The following is a 10,544-nucleotide window of genomic DNA, read 5'->3' as shown; positions in this document are numbered from 1 at the left end:
GATGTGGACCGGTTGCGACAGTATGCGAATTGCAGTGGATCAAGGCATTCTGGGAGTATGGAGGTGATGCGCTTCATGACCAACCTCTCGAAGCACTTCATTATGACTGAAGTCAGGGACACCGGATGATAGTCATTGAGGCATGTTGCCTGGTTCTTCTTTGGCACCAGTATGATGGTGGTCTTCTTGAAGCAGGTGGGGACCTCGGAGTGGAGTAGGGACAGGTTGAAGATGTCCGCGAATACTTTTCCTGCTGGTCCACACAGGCTCTGAGTGCACAACCAGGGATCCCGTCCGGGCCTGTCACCTTCCAAGGGTTCAATTTCAGGAAGGCCGATCTGACTTCGGAAGCTGTGATGGTGGGTATGGGTGAGTTATGGGCTGCTGGGGCACTCACCAGCGGATTGTTGGCACTTGGATATAACACTTGGAGCGAAAGGGGTGAAAGGATATGGAGGGGGTGATGACTTGGATGATCATCCATTATCATAATGAATGGTGGAGCAGGCTTGAAGGGCCGAATGGCCTTCTTCTTACTCTTATTTTCTATGTTTCTGTGTCATCGTTTTTGGTGGAGTAGACATTGGGCTGAAGGAAGAATAGAATGGAGAGAGAGCTAGAGAAAGGATAGGGGCCGGCATTCTGAAAAATGAAATGAAATGAAAATGAAATGAAAATTGCTTATTGTCACAAGTAGGCTTCAATGAAGTTACTATGAAAAGCCTCTAGTCGCCACATTCCGGCGCCTGTTCGGGGAGGCTGGTACGGGAATTGAACCGTGCTGCTGGTCTGCCTTGGTCTGCTTTAAAAGCCAGCGATTTAGCCCAGTGAGCTAAACCAGCCCCCCATTCTCCGAGACTCCGCGCTGCAACACGCTCGGCGCGGGGGCGGACAACGGGCTTCAGACCTGCAATCGGGTCCGATGCCTTCCCGCAATTCTCCGGGCACTGGAGAATCGCCGCCAATCGCACACACACAGTCGACGCAGCGTCGATTGGGGGCCATTGAAAGAGGCCCCCGCGGCAATTTCCGGCCGACAACTGGCCGAGTTCCTGCCAGCGTGGTTCACTCATGGTTACACCTGGAGGGAGCTCGGAGTGGCGCTGCGGACTCAGTCCGCGGCAGCCTTGGTGGGGGGTGGGGGTATCCGTCACCGGGGTGGGCCTCCAGGGCGGCGAGGCTTTCAAACGCGGGCCACCGATCGGCGGGCAAGCTTGGTCTGGGGGGGGGGAGCCTATATTGTCTGGGCAGGCCCATTGTGTGGGTCCGCCATGTTGCGTGGGGCCGCCGTCGCAGGCGTTTGCCGTGCGCATGTGCGGACCCGCGGCCGGAAGTGCAGGGCCCCATATCGGCAGCCGGAGCTGCAAGGACTACTCCGGGGCCCTGCTGGCCCCGTTCAAAACGGAAAATCATTCTGGACTTTCTCCAGGAAAGTCCAGAGTGATTTGCGCCCGTTTTCTCACGGGCCTGGGGACATAGCCCGTTATCAGAGAATTCCACCCCGGGAATTCTGTTCAATTCCAGCTGCATTAAGGAACCAGAGTCCAGTCCACAATTCTGCTGCTGGCTTCCTCCTGTGTGAAATTGTCAGCACACTTGTCCCTGGGTCAGGAGATTGTGATCCCATACCAAGATCTGATCTTGTGATCTAGGTATGTGCCCCAAGTGCTGCGCGGAGAGGGTGCTACATTGTTCGAGCTTTCATTCTTTGAAGGAGGCAGCGAGCCGAGGTCCCCAGACCCTTTCCAAATGAATTTAAAAGACCCCCACTGGCCAAAAGGTTAACCTCCCCTCCCCGGTGGCTGGTCAACATCCCTCACTCAGTTAACAACACCAAGAAGGGGGGAGTGGCAGAGGGGGTCGGGGGGGGGGGGGGGGATCACAGATTTACAGTGTTATGGTCTAACTGTTGTCATAGGAAGTTGCGGTGGTGGAATGGGTGTCACATTTGCATGAAAACACTCTGAAATCACACACCCTGAAATCTAATCCAGTGTGCAAAACGCTTGAAAACATTACAATGGCGTAATAAGGCACTTCCTGGCACAGGGAAGCTACAGGCCGCCGTTAATACGGTCAACGGGAAAAGCTATGTAAATATACCATCTTGCCATGTATATATCTTGCTCAGGGAGATTTTGCGTTATTTTGTTACGGGCGGGGGTGGGGGGTGGGGGGGGGGGGGGGGTACTGTTTGTAAGGGGAAAAATTGTGTTGTTAAAAAACCTTAATAAAAAATATAAAAAATAAAAAAAATACGGTCAACAGGGAGAGATGTGAAATAATCTCAAACTCCTTACACGCAAGTCAGTGAAACAGAAACAAAGAAAACACTGGTTGGGGAGTCAAATTGCGGTTGCAGATTGCAGTGATTTATGATGTTCAGTAGCGAGGAACATTGCTTTGAGCAATGGGCAAATCCAAACAATCTGTTCCCAGTAAGCAGGGAATGCCCCCCTGATGAGCAGTTACCCAGATGACTTCATGCAGTCGCACGCCCAGAAGGACAAAGTAAACTGGATGCAGACACCAAGGAGGAAGTGCCAGCCTCTGGGAGTGGTCAGGGCATTGTGAAGAGCCCGGTTTCTGTAGCGCACGGTTCCCCAGGAGAGAGGGTCAGGTCTCAGCACACTGTCATCCCCCATAGCACCATCTCATTGAGTCTCTATTTGCTGTTGTGTTGTTATGTATAGCACTGATCAAGGGCGATTTACATTCAATGGCTTCAAACCAGGCTATTTAAATGGTTTATGAAAGGTTTTGGTCATAATGCTCAGGAGGTTTGATAAAGTCCCAATCCTTCACCACTAATCACAGCACCAACAAGCAGTGTGTAAACCAATCGTTTTGATCCTCGATCCGACTGTAAAGCAGAATGATACAGCAGAAGGAGACCATTCGGCCCATCGTGCATGTGCCAAGTCTTTGCTCAATCACAGAATCCCTCCAGTGCAGAGGAGGCCATTCGGCCCATGGAGTCTGCTATATAGACGCACTCTCCGCTTTATCCCCATAACCCCATCTAACGTGCACATCTAACGTGCACACCTTTGGACACTAAGGGACAATCTATCATGGCCAGGTACCTAACCTACACATCTTTGAACACTAAGGGACAATTTATCATGGCCAGCCCACCTAACCTGCATATCTTTGGACTGCAGGAGGAAACCGGAGCACCCAGAGGAAATGAAAGCAGACACAGGGAGAATGTGCAAACTCCACACAGACAGTTGCCCAAGGCCAGAATTGAAGCCGGGTCCTTGGTACTGTGAGGCAGCAGCATTAACCACTGTGCCACCATGCAAAGGTCCCTGCCCCTGAGTACTATCCAGTGGATTCTGCTTGGAAATGCCCACATTTCCTTTAAATCACTTCTAATTATTTTTATTTTTTTAAATATAAATTTAGGGTACCCGATTGATTTTTTTCCAATTAAGGGGCAATTTAGCGTGGCCAATCCACCTAGCCTGCACATCTTTGGGTTGTGGGGGCGAAACCCACGCAAACACGGGGAGAATGTGCAAACTCCACACGGACAGTGACCCAGAGCCGGGATCGAACCTGGGACCTCGGCGCCGTGAAGCTGCAGGGCTAACCCACTGCGCCACCGTGCTGCCCTAAATCACTTCTAATTGATTAAAAATAGGACAAATCCTGCCAGGAAGTTGGAATAACATCATCATCCACCAATTTATAACTGGGACGGGCGAAGTAGAGCACAGCAAAGTTAAGAATGATATTTAAAAGTAGGAACAGAAGGTCACAGGCCTGAAAGATTAACTTTTGTTTCCCTCTCCACAGATGCGGCCAGATCTGCTGAGTATTTCCAGCACTTCCTGTTCTTACTTCAGATTGCCAGGCACCGAAATGCTGTGCGTGAGTATTGGTGAAATCTAGGAGATTGGGGCCAACAACAATGGAGTGGTTCAATCAGAGATGGAAGTTCTGCAAGACTTTGAAGCTCAATATCTCATCAGGTTCAGGGGCTAAATCAGGGCAGACAGTGAAGACATTCGAGAAAATGTGTCAGTTGTTCATGTGGTCGAGTGCTCATCTCTGAATCTCAACATTCTGGGTTCAAGTCCTGCTTTGGGGTTTATGAACAAGGCGTGGACCATTCTGCCCTTCAGGCCAGCTCCACTATTTATTAAATCCATGGCTGACTTGATAATAACTTCAAACCTACATCTCGCCTATCCCCCGACAACCTTTGACCCTCTTGACTATCACAAAGCTGTCCACCTCTGCCTTAAAAATATTCAACAAATCTGCTTCCACTGCCTTCTCCGAAAGAAAGTTCCAAAGACTCGTGACTGAGGGCAGAAATTTCACTTCATCTCCATTTTAAATGGGCAACCTCTTCTTTTTAAACAGCCCATAGATCAAGATAACCTCATGAGAGGAAACATCCTCTCCACACCCACCCTGTCAGGACTTCAGGATCTTTTACGTCTCAATTAAGTTTGAAAATCGAGACTGAAATGAAAAAATAATGAAAACCACTTATTGTCACAAGTAGTGTTGCTCTCTTTGGTTGGCTCAGAATATGGCGGTCAATATGGTCGCCTTCCTTAATTCTAATTACGTTTGCTCTAGAGTCGCCAGGTATCTTTCGATACAAGGTTCAAACCGAATACTGATCAAAGACTCAATACACCAGTTAGTTAGTTCAAAGTCAAATGCTTATTTATTTACACACACAGTTAAATATACTCATGCATGAAACTCTACAGACTAAACTATCACTACTGCTAAAGCCTATACTTAGCTTCGGGTGCCCACTCAGTCAGAGGAACAATGTTGTTCAGTTCTGAGGCTGCTGGGGTCGAAGTGGTGAAGGTTGTCTGTCTGGTAGCGAGCGTTGACCTTGGACTTACTTGCTTCTGGTGGACAGGTCTCTCCTCGGTGAGAGCCGGGTCCAAGAGAACGATTCTCTCTTGGGGGCTCCTTCTTATACCCAAAGGGGCTTCACGCTCTTTTGGGCGGGCCTTGAACTTGGCCCCAATCAATTGGGCCATTTCTTGATCATTCATATTGATCTCGTCCAATAAAAGGGTCGGTGCTCTGATGGCTGGGCGTGTCCTAGGTGGCCGTTGGCCTGCTTTGTTCCGGTCTCCTCTGGTGCCGGGGTGTCTGCCTTAGTATAGGTTACTCAAATGTTACTCCTTTGTTCCCGGAGATGGGCCATTAGTATGCTAATGGGCCTACAGTTTTGGTCTTGTCTGGGAGCTGCGGCTCCAATAAACAGAAAACCTGCTTGTTTTGTCAGTATTGTCCATTTTCCCTGCAATCTTTGCAAAGTGTCCATTTTGTATTCAGGAAGTGGCCATCCCAGATGGCTACACACCCTCCTTGTGATCCTCAACACGAAGCATGAAGGATCACATTACCGCGTCATCTTCATTCTCTGACCAAGCGGGGCACCCATAAGTACTTCACAGGCTCTTCACTGCCCTATCCTATGAATTGCAACTTTTACCTAAAATTATTTTATACACATACATCATTATAAAATTCTACGGGGCGCTATGACATTCAGGCATGCATTACAAAATTTAAAAACTGGAACCTCTAACTATCCTCAATAAAGTTTTCTCACTTAAACAATCAAAAATAATCTGCAACATTTTAAACTGTACAAATAGCAGCAACACAAGTTTCTCTGGCTTGGCAGTCAAGCACAGAGGTTTACATTTCTTTATTGAACGAACAAAACACACATAAAGAAAACGGATGCACTTTATTTCACTTAAAGGGGTTGGGGGGTTTGTTGGAGTCCGAAAATAGGGGATATAAATGTGTATACCGGAGTGCGGTTGCGGGAGGCTCTCCTCCACCATTTTCTGAGTCTAAGTGTCTGCACGACACTGCAGAGTATCGCCAGTACTAAGAGTGCTTCTATAATGTAAGATAGTGAATACCAGGTGATAAACTTGTCACACCAGGTCGGGGTGTCGGTAACTGTCTTGGGGGTAACTATCTCGGGGTTAACTATCTCGGGGTTAACGATCTCGGGGTACCGTGTATGGCAGGGGTACGAATCATTCATGGCCTGTGTGGTAGGGGTCGGGGGTAGCGTCCACGCCCAACTGAAGGGATCCCGCTAAGATCCAGGTAAAAAACATGAAGGTTGTCTTCCTCTTTCCTTTTGTCGGTCTTCTTCTTTTTCTTCCTTTGGGGTTCCTGAGGTTCCGGAGTTCTATGGATACAAGCATAATATCTGTTAATATCTTGCTTAAGATGCCTGTCTGTCTGTCCTTTGTTGCCAATTACCCATTATAATTGGTCACCATCTGTAACTCCCTCATTTTTTTTTTAACCGAATATTTGGACAAGACATCCGAGAAAAATACTGACACAGTGCGAGCCGTCTCGCAGCCTGTGCGATCTACCATCCTAGTGTCTGAGGATGTAAATAGCATACGGAAGCAACCTAAGGGTTGCAAATAGACTCAAGGGAAACTAAGGGAAACAAACAAAAGTATTTTGAACTGAAAGTGCCAAAATGGGGTGCGTATGGGCCGCGGCGGGTAAGAATGGCTGGAATCCCCGGGTAGGACGGTGACCAGTGCCATGTGTGCTTTACCCGAGCGTAGCTGACCAGAGGGGGGTCCTCAGGCAGGGCGGGGACCAGTGCCGTTTCTCCACTGCCTGAGCGACCAGCAAGAACAGTAAGAATTTGTGGTCGTCGTGGGGGCTGCCTCTTTTGATTACCTTCGAATCAGAAGAGTATCTATGATTGGTTGTCTGCCGACAAACTAGTTCCTCTGAACGGTTGTCTGTCGACAAACTTGTTCTATTAACTGCCAGTGGGCATTAAAAGACTGGTGGCGTGGGGCCATGAGAAACTTTAAATGAACAAACAACATTTAACATTCACAATAACAAATAAACATTCATTACAAACATGGTGCAGGTTCCATCAGAAAGGGATACCGTAAATCACATTTGGCTTGGGGTGTAACTAGCATATGGAGTCAGTGTAGTGTGACCGAAGAAGCGAAGAAGGAGGAGAGAAACAGTAATGAAGTGGCATTGCTGAGGTGTCCCTGCCATGAGAAGTGGCGGGTAAACGCTCACAGTTTGCATGGGGCAGCTGGGTCCTCGCAGCTGCTGTGGGTGGTGTTCTCTTTCATATCTGGGGGCTAGTCTAGCTGGTGGGGGTCTCCTGCAATCTCGGGCGAAGTGTCCTGACTGCCCACAGTTGTAACATGACCCCTGGGGCATGTAAGGTGGAGCAGGCTCTCTGGGGTATTGCTCCCTTTGGTATGGTTTCCTGGGTGGGGGGTTGGTGCTGTTGGTGTCGTTGCTGGTTCGGGGGGCATTTGTGGGCTGATTCCGTTGCTGTTTCAGGGGGGGCTTGACATTCTCGTGCATAATTGTCTGCAATTATAACACTCCTGGCATTTGGGTTGCTGTGGGCTGATTCTTCCCTCATTTACCCATGCGGGTTCTGGTGCGTCCTAACTGGATGCATGTCTGCCTGTTCTTCCTCTGCTTTAACAAATGCGGTTTTGCCTTGGATGAACTGTTCCCAAGCGCGGGACAATCTTTTCAAAACCCATTTCTCGTTGTGGGCCTCATCTGAGGGGTCGTAATTTGTGCAAGCTCTCTGTCCTGCCTCTGTCGAATGGGAGACTAGGATGCGAGTCCATTTGGCCATATTATCCGCAGACAAATGGGCGTGGGCTAACTCTCCAAATACTGCTGTGAAGTGTATCCACAAGCGTCCAGCAAATGCTGTGGGGTGCTCTGTCTTTTCCTGCCTACATTTGTTTAGGCCTTCTACGGGGTCTCCTTTGTTATAGCCGATCGCATCCAGGATCGCTCTGTGCATTTCTTGGAGTGTGCCTCCTCCTACATTCTGTGCGTCAGGAAGGGCTGCCATGACTGAAGGGTCGAGGCTTAAAATTGTGAGCTTCACTTGCTCCTTTTCGTCCAGGTACATGGTAGCCTGCTGCTTAACTCTAGCGAAAAACTGGTGGGGTTCTGATGTGGGAAGGATAGGTGTAATCTTTCCACACGCGTCCCGTAATTGGGTCACGGTTAACGGGGTTATATATAGGAAATCTGAGTTTCCTTCTGTTGCGGTGTGTGGTTACAGGGTTCATGGGGGTGTGTTCTGCCTGTTCAGTCGGGGGTTGGAGTACTTTCCTTTTCTGTGTTTTTTCTTGTGTATATGTCCCATATACGTATCTGTGGGCAGTTTCATTTAACTCCTGCCAATCGGGGCCGTTTTCCTGGTCTAACTGGGGTCCAAACGTACTTTGAAACCCATTATGGACAGAAAGCAGAGATTGCAATTCTGCAATTTGCTTCCGGCACTTTGCGTGATCTACGGAGCTCTGCCCTTGTTCCGTCATGGAAGTGTGGAGCGCTCGTAGGGCTGCTTTTAAATCATTGCACTGTTTCTGCAATTGTTCCACCTGTTGCTCGGTTTCTTGTCTTACCAAGACCGTGCGTTGCGTGTCCTGGTAGGCCTTATCGTACTGGGTCTGAAAACTACTCAAATGGGCGAGACAAGACTGGTGTGCCCGCTTGGCATCATCCACCTCTCTGTCCCTCGCTGCTAACTGTTCTCTTAACTCCTTAAATTCACTCACATCTCCCTCACTATTTCTGTCTCTCTCCTTAATCTCTCTACGGAGTGTCCTAACGACCTCCTCTGTGTCTCGCAATTGTGCCAAGCAGATCACGATTGCCATCGGCTTGTGAGGTTTCCCCAAGCTCTTCTTATGAATCTCTGACAGGTTCTCCCACCAAGTATGTTTTATACTCCCGGGACCTGTTTCTTCATTGGCGCAGAATTCACTCCAAAGGGGCCATCCTTTCCCTTTGAGATATTTTCTGATCTCTTCTTCCCATACGGGACACTGTACTACTCTACTGGTCGCAGCGACCTCGGATTCTTGGGGGTTCATAAGGCGTTCCATTGCCTTCATTGCCATTTTCTCTCTATCTCTGGGTTCTCTACTGAATTTGGAACAGGGGGTGATAAAGTGGTGATGTAAACACGGGTATGGCTTACGCTATTTTCCGGCCTACAAAACTCCCACCAGTTTTACGCAACAAAATCCCTCAGGTTTACCTTATATCCCTGTTAGTACGCATGCATTAACAACTTCCGAATCTCGGAGGTTTGATCAGTATCGTTCTCACACTTGTGGTTTTTCTGTTTCCAATTGGATTCCAATTCAAATTTGGGTTCTCTCGGAGTGACTAGGCTACTTCTAGGTCGGGTCCCATCAGAGGTCGCCAGTAAATGTTGCTCTCTTTCATTGTCTCTGAATATGGCGGTCAATATGGTCGCCTTCCTTAATTCTAATTATGTTTGCTCTAGAGTCGCCAGGTATCTTTCGATACCGCCAAAGGTTCAAACCGAATACTGATCAAAGACTCGATACACCAGTTAGTTAGTTAGTTCAAAGTCAAATGGTTATTTATTTACCCACACAGTTAAATATATTCATGCACAAATACTACAGACTAAACTATCACTACTGCTAAAGCCTATACTTAGCTTCAGCCGCCCACTCAGTCAGAGGAACAATGGCCGTTGTTCGGTTCTGAGGCTGCTGGGGTCGAACTGGTAAAGGGGAACAGCTAAGGTCGTCTGTCTGGTAGCGAGCGTTGACCTTGGACTTACTTGCTTCTGGTGCAGCTGGTGGACAGGTCTCGCCTCGGTGAGAGCCGGGTCCAAGAGAACGATTCTTTCTTGGGGACTCTTTCTTATTCCCAAAGGGGTTTTGCGCTCTTTTGGGAGGGCTTTGAACTTGGCCCCAATCAATTAGGCCATTTCTTGATCATTCATATTGATCTCGTCCAGTAAAGGGGTGGGTGCCCTGATGGCTGGGCGTGTCCTAGGTGGTCGTTGGCCTGCTTTGTTCCGGTCTCCTCTGGCGCCGGGATGTCTGCCTTAGTATCGGTTACTCAAATGTTACTCTTTTGTTCCCGGAGATGGGCCATTAGTATGCTAATGGGCCTACAGTTTTGATCTTGTCTGGGAGCTGCGGCTCCAATAAACAGACAATCCCTGAACCTGCTTGTTTTCTCAGTATTGTCCATTTTCCCTGCAATCTTTGCAAAGTGTCCATTTTGTAATCGGGATGTGGCCATCCCAGATGGCTACAGTAGGCTTCAATGAAGTTACTGTGAAAAGCCCCTAGTCGCCACATTCCGGCACCTGTTCGGGGAGGCCGGTACGGGAATTGAACCGTGCTGCTGGTCTGCTTTGGTCTGCTTTCAAAGCCAGTGATTTAGCCCTGTGCTAAATCAGCCCCGACACTCCAGTGCAGTACTGAGGGGCGCCGGTTTAGTTCAGTTGGCTAGACAGCTGGTTCCTGTTGCAGAGCGAGGCCAGCAGCCTCGGTTCAATTCCCGTACTTGCCAAGGTTATTCATGAAGGCCCCACCTTCGCAACCTGGCCCCTCGCCTGAGGTGTTGTGACCCTCAGGTTAAATCACCACCAGTCAGCTCTCCCCCTCAAAGGGGAAAGCAGCCTATAGTCATCTGGGACTATGGCGACTTTACCTTTATTGAGA

Source organism: Scyliorhinus torazame, chromosome 4 (assembly GCF_047496885.1).
Source record: "Scyliorhinus torazame isolate Kashiwa2021f chromosome 4, sScyTor2.1, whole genome shotgun sequence".
NCBI lineage: Eukaryota > Metazoa > Chordata > Chondrichthyes > Carcharhiniformes > Scyliorhinidae > Scyliorhinus > Scyliorhinus torazame.
The sequence above is the reverse complement of the archived record's forward strand: the minus strand, read 5'-3'. Positions refer to the sequence as shown.